The 17,589-nt window shown below is 35.6% G+C and overlaps 1 protein-coding gene and 1 non-coding gene across 3 annotated transcripts in view; one reads left to right on the top strand and one right to left on the bottom strand.

The window, feature by feature from the left end:
• Window positions 1-3,001: 3,001 nt before the first annotated feature.
• On the bottom strand, window positions 3,002-3,073 carry Trnap-agg (transfer RNA proline (anticodon AGG)). Its single transcript has one exon. It is a non-coding gene; the product is annotated as a tRNA-Pro (tRNA).
• A 13,231-nt stretch (window positions 3,074-16,304) lies between these two features.
• The window catches only part of LOC133533184 (dopamine receptor 2-like), a 170,234-nt gene continuing 168,949 nt past the window's right edge, over window positions 16,305-17,589 (top strand). For both annotated transcript variants that reach the window (XR_009801826.1, XM_061872145.1), the window contains exon 1: window positions 16,305-17,223. The gene's annotated coding sequence lies outside the window, so the exon portion shown is untranslated. The remainder of the gene's footprint in view (window positions 17,224-17,589) is intronic.

Raw genomic sequence — 17,589 nt, 5'->3', positions numbered from 1 at the left:
TAAATAAAATCATATATAATTGAGCGTCTGGTTATACATTAATTAGGTATAGAAGTTATCTGCCTCTCTATCAGTATCACTTTTGAACTTCAAGCTATAGAGATAGAACGAAATTTCTATTTCGGTTTTACGCGGAAGCTCCTCAAATATTTATAATGCGTTTGTGTTATCTTATTTATTAAGGAATTCAAAATATCCCACTAAATGCTAACTATTGGTACCTAAATGAACGGAACGCCTGGTAGTTTTCTCTCTTGATGTCGTTAAATGGAATTAAATGTGTTGCTTTTAACTTAAACACAGGCTTCGAGAAAGATGAGGCACTATAAGTACGTTTTTTTTACATTAGAAAAAAGGTAAACAATCTTGACGTGTTTTTTTATTAAAAGTATTAAAAAACGCTTTGAAAATTAGTTTATATTAATTATAGAGCAAAAGAATGTAAAAGATTGTATATGATTTACAATTGTTAAATATTTGCTGTGACTTATTTCTCAAAAGTGATTTTTAATAAAAGATACACGTCAAGATCGCTTACCTTCTTTCAAATGCTAAAAAAAACCAAAAGGCTGTACTTTCTTTTTAACTTTATATTTCTTGCATAACGTACGGTACGGGTGAATGACAATAAAGTCGCTGTTATTAGATGGCTCAGGACCGCTTCGTCCACAATCCTATTTCGTCACCTTCCTAACTCCACATTACTATTTTGAGTACAGTTCCAAATCGTCTAAATCCAATTTTGACCACAGTGCCAACTCTTTAATATTATTGTACCACCCATTATTACCAACGGGCTGTAAGACCGAGGCGCCAGAGATTTGATACATACCTATACAGAGAGAGGGAAATACGTCACCTGCTTCGACCAAAGGACAATTATAAAAGTGTCAACCAAAATGTAAGCCCAAGCCGTGTAACGTAATGTATAGGTATGCAAATAAAATTAAAAAATCTTACATTTTTCTCAAAGGCCTTTCGAATCCGGGTTCGTAGGTAGGTATATTATTAAATTAGCCGAGGCCTACGGGTAGGTACACATTACACACCGTTTACTACCGCATCTACATTAAATCTTATTATAAGTATGAACCTCCAGGTCTTTTTAATGCCTTGTTCTTTTGTCGCAGTACATTTGTATTGCCTTTTTAATGTGTTTATATGACTGTTTGGTTTCTGAATAAGCTAAAAAAAAAACTTTTTTCGTTTCTCATGCTCTGAAAGAGGGTTATTGTTGTTTCAAAAAAGTGTGCTGAAAGTGATACATTTCTATAATAGAGTTTTTAACTTTCTAAGTACGATTTTTTAAATTTATTTACGATAAGTATTTGATAATAAATCATCTTTACTTGTAAAAGGAATTAAGTCCGCCATTTGTACTTTTTTGTATTGTGCAATGAAGGTTAAATAAATAAATAAATAATAAACACCAACGGATTAGGGTTGTATCCAATAGATCAATTAAATTGTTTCACAGTGGTTAATTACGTATATGTATAATATTATATTGACTACTTAAATAAGGTAATAAGATTAATAAGATAAGTGCAAACATCTTATCAATTGATAAGCGTACAAGACGTTATGGCTACAATCAACTAACTGTTCACATGAGTTTCTATTTACATACCTACTTATTTTTTTCTAATTTTATGTTATAATTTGTTGCATAATTATATGTTATAGCGGGAGGTAGAAAGAGCACTGAAAAATTGCATTATTCTCTAATTAAGTGGATGAGAAATGATGTAGTCTGGTCCAGACACGTCTCGATTCCTCGTTATAATAACGATACAGTTAGATAAACTTAGAAAGTAAAATAAAAACTCTTAATATATTCTTTGACCTTTCCCTACGTTTATTAAAAGAAGCGGATCCTCTTGGCATGAACAAGACTCAGAAATAAAGTCTTATCAACTTAGAGCGACATGTCGTGTATTTTGTTCGCACTTTGGTAAAGTAATACACGCGTCGAGTCGACTCGACTCACGTATACCCGGTGGGCCGGGCCGTTTCTCGGGCCCGATTGAGATGATGTTTATTTGAGATTCATGCAAGTAAACTTGATATTTCGTAGATACATATCTCCCAAGAATAGATCATCATACAATCATTCTTGACTAGTTATGATGAAGTGTCACCAATATGATACTTACTTATATTTTTAATTATTTCACCATTAAATATTATATCAGACGAAAAAAAATATGTAGTTACAACTGCCTATATTAGAATAACCACCAAGTGGCGGGTATGATCTGACCTTTACTAAGTAATAATTTGAATTAAAAATAATTTAACAGTTAAATTGTATTTTCCTGTAATAACGTATTACGTACACAACAAATTAGTTAATTTGTGAGTTTTGCATATATAAAGATCGATTATTAAGTCGTTAATGAATGATACTTCAATTTTCCGGCAAATCTTCATTAAATCTTTTAAAGTTGACACGGCGCACAGGTTAGCTCAATATGAATTAGCTCCTTAACTAGGTATTAAAAAGTATTTATACACTTTTTAATACCTAGTTAAGGAATAGTTTTTAACACCTTATTAGATTACGTGACATACATGTCGTGATAATCAAGATAGGTAATAGTATTTGCATTTGAAATAAATATTGTCATTTACGATTTAAACTGTAACACGATTTGAAGCTATTTTCACAGATTATGGTACGTTGGCCTAACCTTTGCCATTATGAATTTCATACATGACTGTCTGTATTATCTGAGAAAACAAAAGGAACATTTTGCTGAGCATTTCAACTAAAATTGATGTGTGGCATTATCCCACTCGCTCGAGGATGTTTAAAATATAAGGAAGATCGTAGCTTAATGATACTTATGTTGCTCAATTATCCTGCATATTTTCTGGCTTACGTGGAACCATTAAATTACACAAATATAAAGGCTTACACAAACGTTTAGATTCCTGGCGGTAGAAATTTTTTACAAAATAAAAGCACATAGGTGGAAAAAAGAAAAAAAAAAGAATTGGGCTCGTCCGGGATTTGAACCCGGGACCTCTCGCACCCTAAGCGAAAATCATACCCCTAGACCAACGAGCCGGTTGTAGAAGCGGTCGAAATAACCGACTTGGTGAATGTTCGTACAACATACCTTTCTATAATTATTGACTTTACATTGCCATTGCCGCTCACGCGCCCCACATTTTTTTATCTCTTACAAATTGACACGTTGCCTTGCTGATGCCGTCGGGGAGCGTAATCTGCATAATAAAGCAAATATGTACCTACCTAGAAGTATCCACCACATACGAGTATTATATATTTTTATATTGAGGAGACTGATGGAAATTGGTAGTTGGTACAGAATGATTCTTAAAATGCGTTACGAAAACAACAATTTTAAGAGTCCGCAGTAAGCTCGGTTCTCCATACAAACGTAGTTACGCTCTCATTTTAAAATGACTAGCTAGATTGCTCTGAAACTTTACTAAGTTCTACAATAGGATAAGGTATATCTGTGCCTGGAATTAGTTTATGAAGCTTCAGGTACGGACACTGAAAATATCGATACGGACAAAGTGGCAATAATATGTGGGCAACTAACTTAATATATGGGCAATAAGGTCGTGTATACATATTTTTGGCACTTTTTTCGTACCGCTATGTTCAGACGTGACTGTACCATAGTCAAAAAAATACAGCCAATTTAAGTTTTTATAAAAAAAAAACTTATTTTTGCTCTCTTTCGTTTGTTTTATAAGCTGGAGATAAACTAATTAGAGGCATAGATCGAAATTGCGGTTGTATGAGAAGGTGAAATTCAGCCGAGCTTGCTGCGGACTCTAAAGCGAATGACATTATACAACACATAATAATGTCCTAAATATTTATTTATTATTTATATGATACTATAGATATTATAGAAATATTATACGTACGAATACCTACATTACATGTATTGTATTGTATATACCTTACCTTACCTTACCTTGTTATACCTTTGATATACCTGATAAATACTAAACAATCCATAATTCAAGTCTTATAGCCTCATCTGGGGGTACGGCAGTGGGTGGCCCCATCAAGATGAACAAAATAAAGGCGGGGCACTTTTCTCGAAGTACTCGTCTTCTTTGCAAACCCTCGTCCCAGATATTACCAGAGATCTTAAATTCACAGGATAAGATGTAGTTAGGGAACATATCAAGTATGGTTTTAATACTTTAGATTTTATCAGCCAAAATACGACCATTTGGCCTCTTACTCTCTCACTGACATAAACCTCAAGGGTACTTCCCGATGTCCTAGAAAGCTAAATTTAGTGCCACAAAAACTTTCTTAGTTTTTGTTATATTTTGTAATGTAATGTGTCTTGTTTGTGTTTACGAATAAAAATTATTATATTCTACTCTGTTCTATTCTAAAATTTAACATGGAGCCAAAAATTTAGATAGTACAGAAAACTAAAAAAAGTCTGTAACTTTCACCCTCCGGCCCCTTTAAAAGGGGGTGCACTTCTCAATACATAACAAGTAAGTAAAACTAGGGCACTTCGAGATGTCCTACTTTTGTTAGCTGAAATTTGGTATGAAGCCTAGGATCTACATACAAAGCTTTAACTTTCACCCCCAGTATATAAAGGGGGGGGGGGGGGGGTGAATTTCGGTATACAAAAGTAATGAACCTAGGACACTTCCCATGACCTAGAGAGCTAATATTTGGTAAGCCTAGGATGTATATAAAATAATTAAGAAAGCTGTAACTTTCAACCTGCATCCCCTATTAATGGGGATGAAGGCAACACAAGATTTGGCTACCCTGGCTTGGATTTCTTGCCGCCACCGCCAATATATTTATTGTACTTAACTAATCTGTAATTTTATATACTTAATTCATGTTTATCCTATGTATCACAACAAATTATTAGAAATACATTTATAGAAATTTTGAAATACTTTTTACTCGTGTCCTATGGTTTTTTCACAACACGAGGCAAGAGGCTAAAACTAGCGTGTTTACGAGTATAATTATGCCCTTTTTGAAAGATTTTAGGCTTTACATTTGCATAAGTTTCGTTTGAGCATAGAACCGCGGGTGTTTCCCGGCTGCTAACGATTTCTGTCGAATATATTTTATTCATATACTTAGTTACCCATTCAATTGTACATCTTTATAAACAATGATATATATCGGTTAAATTTTCAAAGCTTTTTAGGGTTTTGTGGTCACCTAGAAACCCTTATAGTTTCGGCATGTTCGTCTCTCCGTCCGTCCTCGGCTTTGCTCCGTGACAGTTAGTGCTAGAAAGCTGCAATTTGGCATGGATTCATAGAGCATGCATGGCAACAGAACGGTTAAATAAAAACATCAAAAAATTTGTTATCGCACGTCACATACAAAACTATTTTTTTCTGGGACCAATAGTGTGGGGTATCATTGGATAGGTCTGTTAAAACGAATAAGGGTCTCCAAAAGCCATTTTTTGTTAAAGTTAATATTAAGAAACAAAAATTTGTGCCCCTTCCTCTAATTTTTGAACAATGGGTTCAAAAATATGAAAAAAAATCTTAAAAAAAACTTAGCAAATACTTGCAATTAAAACTATAGCGAACATGATCGGTCTAGCCGCTTTTGAGTTATTGCAAAAATCTTCTCTTCTTACTAAAAAGACGTACAAAGCGTTGCGAAGGTTACTTCCTTATGCTTGTAATGTACATGATACTTACTAATTAATAGCCCTCGTTTGACCTTTTCTGACAGAACGGTAACTACGGACACCTACACTGAGCATGGCCCGACATGCTCATGGCCGTTTTTTTTTGTAATAGGAAGCAAACGAGCAGACAAATCGCCTGATGGTAAGCGATTACCGTGGGTCATTGCGGGTGTCTGCAACACCAGAGGGGTTGTAAGTACGCTTTCTTGGAGGTTTGAAGGTCGTATCGGTCCAGAAATACCGCAAGCGACAGTTCATTCTACAGTACAGTACAGTGCGAACCAGAAAGTTTCTGAAGAAACCTACAGTTGAGGACTGCCACACATCTAAGTGGTGAAGATGGAGATGTTGTCGCGTATCCGTTGATGAAATGAAACGCTGTGCAAATGTTTCCGTTTATTTCAATTTTTTTAAATATTTTAACCAGTTTAGAAATATTAAAATTGGTTATGAATAATGAAGGCTATCCCAGCCAAGTTGTAACTTATTAATTATTATATCCACCTTCGTGTCTTCCGCCCTCGTTTATCAGAGAAATCGGCAAAATTAGGTTTAGGTTAAGCACTAAGATAAGGTTCTTTTTTTTAAATACTACGCCGGTGGCAAACAAGCATACGGCCCGCCTGATGGTGAGCAGTCTCTGTAGCCTATGTACGCCTGCATCTCCAGGGGAGTTACATGCGCGTTGCCGACCCTAACACACCGCACCCTCGTTGAGCTCTGGCAACCATACTCACCGGCAGGAACACAACACTATGAGTAGGGTCTAGTAGTATTAGGCTGCGGTTTTCTGTAAGGTGGAGGTACTTCCACAGTTGATGGGTTCTGGGCTGGAATAACATCCGTTGTGCTTGCCCTACCACACAAAGCGGGATGACATTCACAATGCCCATACCTCTCTTTTGGACGTAGTTTAAGGACGTACCCGGGTCCATTCTCATTCCATTCAGGTACCTACTTTATAAACTGATTACGAGCCTTATAAATAAATAAAATGAAAAAATAAAAAGCCTTACGTATTTGTTATGTTTTTGGTAAATTATTCAAGAACCCTGCTTTCACAGGTGAAGGCCTCCTCCAAAGCCCTCCGTGTATCTCGATCCTTGGCCACTTGTATCCAATTAGGCTCGGCAATTTTTTGGTGATCTCATCTTGCCACCTCAAGGTGTGTCTTCCTTTCCCTCTTTTTCCTAGAGATCCCTTCCTTACGAGCCTTATGTACATATTAATTACAGTTTTTTGACAATTGACTAATTGGTTTCCATGTCGAATTCACAGCTTGAAGATTCCCAAAATATCTAAAATAAATTCCTTAAAACTGTGTGCAAATTTTCATAAATACTATGCTGTCTTGGTTCTTAATTTATACTAAGAAACTTTTAATGCCGAGGTTTATTTAATTAGTTAAAAAGTAACGGCTTAGCACCTTAAGGTGCCGTAGGTTCACAGAGCGGAGTTTTCGAAAATAGTACCGCTTTTTTAGATTTTAATACGCTTGCCAAAAACGTAATTAGCAACCTTGAAGCTCGATAGAAGAATATCACGAACATAGGTCAAAAGCGCACTTTCAAAATTTGTAACATTTTATGGAAGTGCGAAAGTGACGGACATAGTGACAGGTGATAAAAATGGAACCATGCTGTCACTGCCGAGTTCCAGACGCTTTATTAATACTGATTTACCTCTGTTAGTGGGACAAAACAAACGTATATATCTGGGATTCATTCTTTCGATTTTAACGTTATAATTACTTCTACGAGTATCATTGGGATTGCGAATGATTTTCACCTCTTTTGCTGATACTATTTTGTAATGAATATTAAATGCAATCGTTTTGTTTGAATTTTTTAAGTGTTGTTGACCTCTGTATCCGGGTTAGATAATGTCAATTGAATTACGATACGTTTTCGTTAGTAATTTTAATCTATCTAATCGAGTTAATTCTGCCGTAATGATTTTAGGGTTTTAGTTTGGTTTTGCTATCATTCAGACTTTTATTTATGTTAAATTCATCATTAATACGTGAATAACCTTTATTTAAGATGATATCAGCTTAAGAAGTGGGATGCCACCTTTGCGCGCAATAAATATAAAATTCGGTCTTCATTTTCTGAATGAAAAGGCTAAATTATCTTTATATTGTTAACATTAAAGATTACAAGTTATGTATAATGTTTACAAAATACTTTAATTTATTTTTCCTACTCCTCTACTGTTATCTGTCATTTATGCATTCATTAACACGAATATAAGAACATACATAAAAGGTTTCAAGAAAAGTCTATATTGTCTATTCCTCATAAAAGCTCTTGTGCTTTTAATCGCTATAACGTTACTGCGATTAATGGCTACCAACCTAACAAAACCAAAACGAATACAGTTTTAAACTAAGTGCATTGCTCCCAACTTACAAAATATTCATTTGGTTGCATAGTAAAAATAATTACTTCATAAGTCAGAAACACGCATGTGACACCCGTAATATAGCAACACCCATAGACTACGAAGACCGCTTAGCGTTGCTTGTTAGTCTCCGTAGGCTACGGTGGCCAAAATTGAGAAAAAACTGTCCAAAAATTTAATTTAGTAAGTAGCAAGTACCAGGGGGACTACCGGGAAAATCGACATTCGCAAATTGCGGGGATCTTTCTCTTTTACTCTCACTAAGACGTAAGTAAGGAAGTAAATATTCTTTATTGCACCAACAATTATACATTTTACATACATGTAAAACTACAAATGAATTTTAAAGGAAAATAGAACCAGGTAACAACAGGCGGTCTTATCGCTAAAAAGCGACTAAGTGTTAGAGTGACTGAGAAAAATGCCCGCAATTGACGAATTTCGATTTTCGCGGTAGGCCTCCAGGGCCTCATGAGTTACGAGGTGTCGCTGACCGGCCGGCCGCGGCCCGGGGCGGGCTGGGCGCGTAACAAGGTATGCTCGCGCGTCTTGGCTATATACTTTTGCTTTGTTTACCTAAATTAAGATTTATTTTTGTTGACTCGTAGGAAAAATATTGTATGCAACGTTGTATAAGTAGGTCAAAAAATGCTCGTGGCGTATTCCTTTACAATGTTCGCCTACGCCTTCGGCTCTGGCTCCCATTGTAACTCACGCCACTCGCCTTTTTTGACCCTTCTTATACAACTGTTGCATACAATACTATAATAATCGTACCTCTATAACTGAAATGACCTCTTTTCTCTCCTCTATTAATGGAACTTTGAAACAAATATTTATTCATACACGGCTATCTGAGACAGTTGAATACCTCTTTAAGTGAAACAAATTTGTCTGATTACTTATTAGGTTTAAACATCAATAACTTAAACTCAATACCTATCTACTTTATTTAAGGTTTAAATATGAGATCCCAATGGCCGGAATAACTTCAAATGAGAATATATCTGACGAGTTCCACTGGGGAAGTTTGACCGAGGGACACGTCGCGTGGGTGGAATCTACCTCATTACGAATTTGTCACGGCGCCAAACTTTCTTAAGTATTCTGCATTGGTTTGAAAAGAACCTATGACCAAGTCGAATTATATTATAACGAGTTTAAAACATACCTAGGTGACACAGAAGATAGTTTTGTCGCGACCACAGCTTTAAGATGCAGTGGATGCAACGGAGACGTGTTTGGCGTGGTAAGTTTGTATTTATTGTGATCTTATATTTGTTATCAAGTCTATTTTGTCTAATTGTATTACCACGACATATTAAACAACAACTTTGCCCCCTTGTAAATCAAGTGACAATTAAATGCTTCATAAAAACAAATAGTTTTTGTTGAAAATCTGTTAATTTATAGCCAAATTATTACATTATATGTATTATAGCCAAGATCATTACTATCATTAGGTCCTGATAGGTACAGCCGTCGAGTTCTATTCGGAGAGTATTATTATGGACTGTAAATAATCAATTATTGATGTTTAGTTCAATTTATCATATTTATGAAGTTAAAGTAAATACCTATTTATTAATAATACCTAATAAGTTATTTATTAAGCTTTTGTACTTAAAAATACACAAAAAATAGGAGTGTCTATTTTAAAATAAACATAACTATATTTGTAAAAGACGTGTCTAGTACATTGTTTAATTTAAAATTAGAATAGTGGTTTCTTTAAAAATTGTACGAGTGCTCAGGTGCTCAGCTCCACTTAAAGTTTGTGTATAAAGTTCATGAAGCCGTACTTTATGCCAGTATGATTTATGCTTTGTGATTTCTCAGGAGAGGAAGGAAGGCACGGGCCATAAAAAGGACCTCCTTTGGTTATTTATTTATCATTGTAAGTTAATGTATATAATATAATGTTTAGTCGATATTTACTGTTTTTATAATTACCTCGCTTTTGAAGTTAATCATATGCACCTTATTGATTAAGTAGCTAAATATGAAGTTTTGCTATTGTATTCGGGAATTACTTGTCAAGAGGATGCATGTTATTAAATACAATACATATTGTATTACTTTTAGACAAAAAAATGCACAAAATTAACACAATATGAATAGTGCCGAAAACCTAACAATTGAATTTTCAAAATGACGAACGCTATTTGCGATAGCCACTTCTAAACGGCTACCACGAGCTTGTTGCTGACCTGAAACTGACATTTTCGCTAACGTCTGCGTAACTAACTTTCTATACATCTCGCTCATCACTAGCTATTCTGTACTAAAATTATACTGCTATTGAATGCAGGGTAACGGTATACGATTGAAAATTAATGAAAGATAGACATGTTTTCTTGATTTTTTTCTACCGAGCCAACTTTTAAATTTTTAAGGTTTTTTCTTGGAATCTGCCCTCTGAAATATAGTCTAGTTTTCATATGCATTTTTAATTGCATTTACTTTTCATTAAAACGTGTAAAAATTCAAAATAAAAACTACAATTTTGCGGGAGCCCTCCTCATGTTATTAGAGTATTTTTAATCCATACTAAAGCTACAGACAGGAATAATGTTTTCATTGACCTTAATCCTCAAGTGTTATCTATGGCAGTATACAGATAAGATAAATGAATGAGTTTCAGAATTGAGTACTATTTCTGTTGTTAATATATCACGAGAGAAACATTCTAAAACTCCCCAAGCTAAAAGTTTCATAGACATACTCGTATTAAGGCCTCAGTAGCCTTGTCGATTGTAACCTTGACTGTGAAAGCGGCCCTGGTTTCGAATCCCGTTAAAAATATTTGTGTGATGAGAACGGATATTTTTGAGTATACCTATAATAATACACATATATTTATTTATTAGTCTTTTTTATAGTATGTACCTAGTAAGTTGCGATCTCAAGACTATTAAGCTCAACGCACGGTCACGTTCACGCCCGCTCCCGCCCGTCATATACGTAAAGCTTTAAACTGTCAAATCCTAACCTGGCCAGTGTCTATATGAGTTTAGCCATTATGAAATTAATATCTCATGGGATAAGAGGACTCTTTTTAACGCACTAGTTAACAAAACATTAATAAGCTTTAGTGGACCGAAAAACAATGTTTTTTAAGCGTAATTAACTAATTACTACGTTATAATAGCATATACATATTACTAGATCTAAACCTATAATTACATCCAAAGGCATAATCACAGAAAGATGTTAATACGGTTAGGAAAATATTAACATCGTAGTGTTCTGTGGATAGGTACAATGGTACATACTATATTGGGGATAAAAAAAAATTTGTTCGGGAGGTACTCTAACAATTTTTTTGTAGCTAATGGTAAAATAAAACCATTCTGTCGCCATGCATGATTTATGTATCCAATATCCATGCCAAATTGCTGCTTTCTAGCACTAACGATCACGGACCAAAGCCACGGAGGGACGGACAGACAGACATGGCGAAACTATAATAAGGGTTTTTAGGTGACAACGAAACCCGAAAACACAAAAAAAGTAGACAGGAAGTCTATTAATACCCCACTGCCTACGCGGGGAATGCTCATAATAGTACAACATTACACGTGCCTTTAAGTAAGCGGCTTTTACATACTCAGCCCTTACGTAATATATAGCGATCAGAAAATAGATGTTATTTTGTTAGCTACCTATTTTTGTATGTAACCTTTTCTTTTAATAAAGATTTATCACCATATAATATGCTAGCGAACCGTGAGAACTGTTTCAAAATGCTAAGAGGATACACCATGGCCGCGCGAAATCACCTTTTCATACAAACGTATAGTCCTCATTTTCCTTTCTGGATATTAAAATTATTACAAATATTTTGACAGTTTTTTGTATATCCAACACATGCCCCTAAGTTTAATTTTTTTCGAATCTTTAATTATTATAAGAATTACGGGCATCTCGTTACATAAAAAAAACAATAAAAGTGAAACACAGTTATGATTAATACATATATGTACATCAAAATATGTTAAAATATTGACAGAAAATGGGGACTACGATTGTATGGAGAAGCGGTCGTGGTGTATCCTCTTAAGAGTCACCTGAACCTAGCCGCATCCATACAATCGAAATTATTCTCTCATTCTAAAATGACATCCTGAAATAACATGAATTTTGAATCACTCAATACGGTCATCCCTGAGCAAAGATTGTCATAGTTATTAGCGCAACGTATCAATTTGATTTCGAAATAGGTATGGTGCAAGTTTTCCGCAATGCCCTTAAATACCTAAGAATTGTTGAATTCCATGTGAACTTTTTCTGAATTTTAATTAAAACCTTGAATTTGATAAGGTAGAAATTTGAGAAGGTAGAAATTAGATAAGGTAGATATATGATAAGGTAGAAATTTTGATAAATAAATTAGAGCGAGTAGAAGTTTTACATACAAACGCTTTTTTTGTATAAGGTGAGATGGGGTAAGAATAACACAGTTTTTTTTGCTCGAGGCAAGACAAACTCTATGACGATTACATAAATTGTTTATTTTTGCCCCGGTGTTCGTCTTACCCTTTCTCACTTTAACATTTTTAGCAACGGATAATGCAACACTCAGGAAATAATGCAAATGATAACATATAATTGGACGCTAAATTTAAATTTAACACATTGTCTCTGTTATTACACTGCGATAATAGTAGTATATGTGACTGCTACAAAATAAAAGGCATTAAAATAAACGAGTGTGGGTTTAAGACACGAACGAAGTGAGTTTCTTAAAAGGATCACACGAGTGTTTTAATGCCTAATTATGTACAGTTACGTACACTATTTTATCTACACACAAATTATAAACTTTTTATCATATATTCGCTAACCCAAATTACAGCCAACGTTGGGGCAACGTTGCTCTCTTGGCGGAACTCGCGGATATGTGGTGGCGTCACCGAAATATTTGTATCGCTCATTTTACACGAAACTTTTGATACAGTTACTTTAAAAACAATAAAACAAATTCATTGTATACTTAATCTAATTAAATGATTAACTGTACATCAAATGGCGGTAAATGAAATCTTTTTTCACGCATGTCACGCATCCGTGCCTTTGTTTTAATTCAGAGACAAACTAGAGTCGGGGACCTATTTCCGTATCATTCGATACAAACTTACATGCGAGATTTGTCAAAATTGTATGCAATTGACATTTCATTTCGAACTAAAAGGCATCTCAACTGATATAGGAATAGAGGTCAAATCGAATTGCTTTTCTTTCAGAGATGTTCCAAATGTGAATATCATTATCAAATAGATTTTGATGTATTTATGAAGCAATTAGAACATTATCACAGATAAGAAATTTGTTGTAACTAAACAGTTTATCGTAATGTTGGCCATTATTTACGGATTTTGAAGGCATCATAGAGGGTTTATGTGTGTAGATAAAAACCTTTAAAAGGGCATTAAACTAAATTTTCTATTTTAATAACCCAATCTTATTTTGAATGAATAAAACTCGTAGGTAATAAAACAAAATTACGTGCCGCAAAGGCGCATAAAACAGAAACCGCTGCAGGAAAAAAACTTGTACCTAGCTGTTATACCAAGACTAAGAATTATAGTAAAACAATCAACCAAGAGCATGTCAGGTCATGCTCAGTGTAGGTTTCCGTAGTTACCGTTCTCTCAGAATAGGCTAAACGGGGCGGGGACTATTAGTAAGTATCATGTACAGTCAGCGTCAAATACTTCGTAGCAGTCAAAGTGGCCAAATAGTTCGGTACACCATACTAAATATATGGTGTACCGAACTATTTGGCTACTTTGGTTGCTACAAAGTATTTGACGCTGACTGTACATTACAAGCATAATTTTTACTAAGAAGAGAAGACTTTTTCCAGTAACTCAAAAACGTTTCTAGACTAGTCTAGGGCTCGATCATGTTCGCTATAGTTTTAATTGAAAGTATTTATTAAGCTTTTATTCTACGATTTTTTTTTCTGTTTTTTCAAACCCATGGTTAAAAGTTAGAGCCTCTCTCATTTTATTTCTTTCATTGTAATTATTTATTGCCGAAAATATTCCTTTTATTAAAAAAAAATGTTTGTTGGAGACTGTTTTGAAAGAGAAATGTTTTGAAAGATATCCCACACCATTGGGTTAAAGCGAAAAAAAAAACATTTCGTATGGGAGTCAGGTACCCCTTTTTAGGGTTCCGTAGTCAACTAGGAACCCTTATAGTTTCGCCATGTCCGTCTGTCTGTCTGTCTGTCTGTCTGTCTGTCTGTCTGTCTGTCTGTCTGTCCGAGGCTTTGCTCCGTGGTCGTTAGTGCTAGAAAGCTGAAATTTGGCATGGATATATAAATCAATGAAGCCGACTAAGTCGTACAATAAAATCTAAAAATTTAATTTTTTTTAGGGTACCTCCCCTACACGTAAATTGGGGGTGAATTTTTTTTTTCGCTTCAACCCTAGAGTGTGGGGTATCGTTGGAAAGGTCTTTCAAAACTAATAGGGGTTTTCAAAAACATTTTTTGATAAAGTGAATATATTCGGAGATAATCGCTTCGAAAGAAAAAAAAAAATGTGTCCCCCCCCCTCTAACTTTTGAACCATAGGTCCAAAAAATATGAAAAAAATCGTGGAAGTAGAGCTTAAGAAAGACATTAAATGAAAACTATAGCGGATATGATCAGTTTAGCTGTTTTTGAGTTATCGCAAAAAGTTTTCCCTTCATAGTAAAAAGACTTACTTTAATTAGGTACTGATTATGCAAATTTGCCTATTTGTTTAACTCGGGTGAAAGGTACCGTTTCATCCCTTGGTTAACAATTTACTATACTTTAAGCTCCAGTTTAGCTTATTGTGACGGAAGAGTAACTACGGAACCCTACACTGAGCGTGGCCCGACATGCTCTTGGCCGGTTTTTATTTATATTTCTTATTTTACCATGATTTATGTATTCATGCCAAATTGCATCTTTTTAGCACTAACGACCGCGGAGCAAAGCCGCGGACGGACAGACAGACGGACATGGCGAAACTATAAGGGTTCCTAGTTGACTACGGAACCCTAAAAACATCCCTTCTGATTGAAGTATTATATAAGGTACATAAATGATGCGGCAACATAAATATTACGACCGTACCGACGTATGTCATAAGGGGCATGAGTCTTTTGTTTTTATTTAATAGTAATAACAATAAAAAAAACAATTAAGTATAAAAATAACAATAGGTAACAAGAACCTTTTACATTTCATTAGTGTCAAACAATGATAATCAAGATAGGTTATTATAGGTGTTCTAAGATTGATCGATGGAGGAGCCGTGGACACGGCGCAACACACGCGCGAAGAGTGCCCTGCGTGGGCGGAGCCTCGCGCTATCCTGTCCTCGGCCATAGGAGGAGACCTCTCGCTGCCGGCGCTAATACGCCGCATGCTCAGCAGTGAGGAAGCGTGGGCGGCAGTGGCCTCCTTTAGCGTCACCGTCCTGTCGCAAAAGGAGGCTGCAGAGAGAATGCGCGAGGACGATGCGAATTCGCTCCCTCAGCGCCGTAAGAGGCCAGGTCGGCGTCTAAGGGCATACGCAGCCCGAATGATACCGCCTTAACGGGAACCTGCGGGTGATGGGCCGGGAGTTCCATCACTCGCCTAAAGAGGTTCCGAGCTGGAAGGCCCTCAAGTGTTCCGAGGCGTCTTCAGCGGAGTAGGCTGCAGCAGCAGCCACAAAAGTCGAGCCCGTAATGGCAACGCCGACGGGGTATCGGAAGTCTACAATCGCGTTCCCGAAACCCCGTCCACAAAGCGCGCGGTGGAACACCCCAGGGGGTTTAGTCCGTGGGAGTCGGACATACCCACTCGGCTTCTCCCGTGCCAGTGGGATCCATAACGGATTCCCCCTGGGTCAAAAAAAAAAAAAAAAAAAAAAAAAGGTGTTCTAAGATTGAAGCGCTAACCTTGTGACAAATTGAACAGGTTTCCTTTAGTCGCATCTGGGCAAGCGAGAGATGTGCACGTGCTAACGAGCTCCCGCTCACTGAAAGAGAAAGAGATAAGCTCATGTTTAACAACGAGTATGACAAAGATGGATGGAATGCGACAATTAATCAAATATAATATAACAAATTTCTTCGTAGAAACAAATATGGAAGTATATTTTGTGCTCCTTATGTATGAGTATAACCTGGTGTCAAATACCATGCCTGTCTAGAACACACAGGGACATTGTTTCGTGATGGCTAAAGACACAATGATAATATACAGGTTGTTTATTTCGTCAGCTGCAATAATTTATGGGCTGAATGTATAGGTCATATTGAGCAACTTTTACTATGGGACCAACCCCGAATTTGCAAAAAAAAAAACTCTCCTATGAAAAATGTCAAGGTCAGACAGCCAAAATGTATGAAACAGCCAATATTTTTTGCGATTTCAGAGTTGGTCCCAAAGTAAAAGTTGCTCTGTGTGACCTATATATTCACCCCGTAAATTATTGCAGGTGACTAAATAAACACTCAGTATTTTACTGGTAAGTTGGTAACAGAGTCATATTCGAAAAGAAAAAACTTAGGTACTTACACTGCGCTACTTTGTAAACACTTACCCGCACAGAAAACACAACCATATTCCACGTAAAATGCTTTTAACTTTTTTCTACGAGAATTATCCACAGAGCATATTTTATGAAAGTCTTCAGTTTACAGTGCATCTAAAGTGTGGGCGACAGATTGCGCATGGAGCGGCGCATAAGCGAAGCGATCTGCCAACGCCAAAATCGCTAGTAGCCTCTCGGAAAGCGCCGCTGCCGCGTCACCTCGGCCGCCATTTTCCTTTCCCCCGTTTCCCGCGCAAAGTAACGAACTTATAACAACCATAAACTTGAATGCAGGTACGAAAATAAGAAAATATGGATGATGAAAATTATGTGTGTTATACTGTTTCGTGGAATAAACAAACAAAATTTTAAAACAATGATCGATCTTTTGACTATGGAGCACTATTTTGGTTTAAGGTGGAAATGAACAAGTATTAAAGTGTGTAACTATATTAAATATTTGATGTGAGTAGGTAATTGTCAACCCTTTTGCTATTTTAGTATCATAGTGTCATAAAACATTGAAGTGAAGTGTAAAGTTCTGGTGCTTATTCGTATGGGAGGTAAGTCAAATCTAAAATAAATATGATAACCCATATGATTTGTGGTAAATACCCTGGGATATTTCTGTATAAATCATAATCTTCACACATACTTCTTGTCAGATGTATTGACTGTATATTTTATATCTTTATTAGAAATTAATTAAATAATTTAGCATTTATTACCACGTATTGACTTGGAATATGTTTTATAGTTATAAACAAAATATGTTTTTCTAATTACTTTTGCGCTTACACCAATTAAATTAGAAGTTCATATCTAATTTAGTAATGACGAATAAATAATGCCTATACAAGTACTTACCACGTATCTAACCATTACGTTATTCTGCCTATGTAAGTATATTGATTAAGTAAAATAAAATA

Source organism: Cydia pomonella, chromosome 2 (genome assembly GCF_033807575.1).
Source record: "Cydia pomonella isolate Wapato2018A chromosome 2, ilCydPomo1, whole genome shotgun sequence".
NCBI classification, from domain to species: Eukaryota; Metazoa; Arthropoda; class Insecta; order Lepidoptera; family Tortricidae; genus Cydia; species Cydia pomonella.
This window is presented reverse-complemented; position numbering and strand designations above follow the sequence as displayed.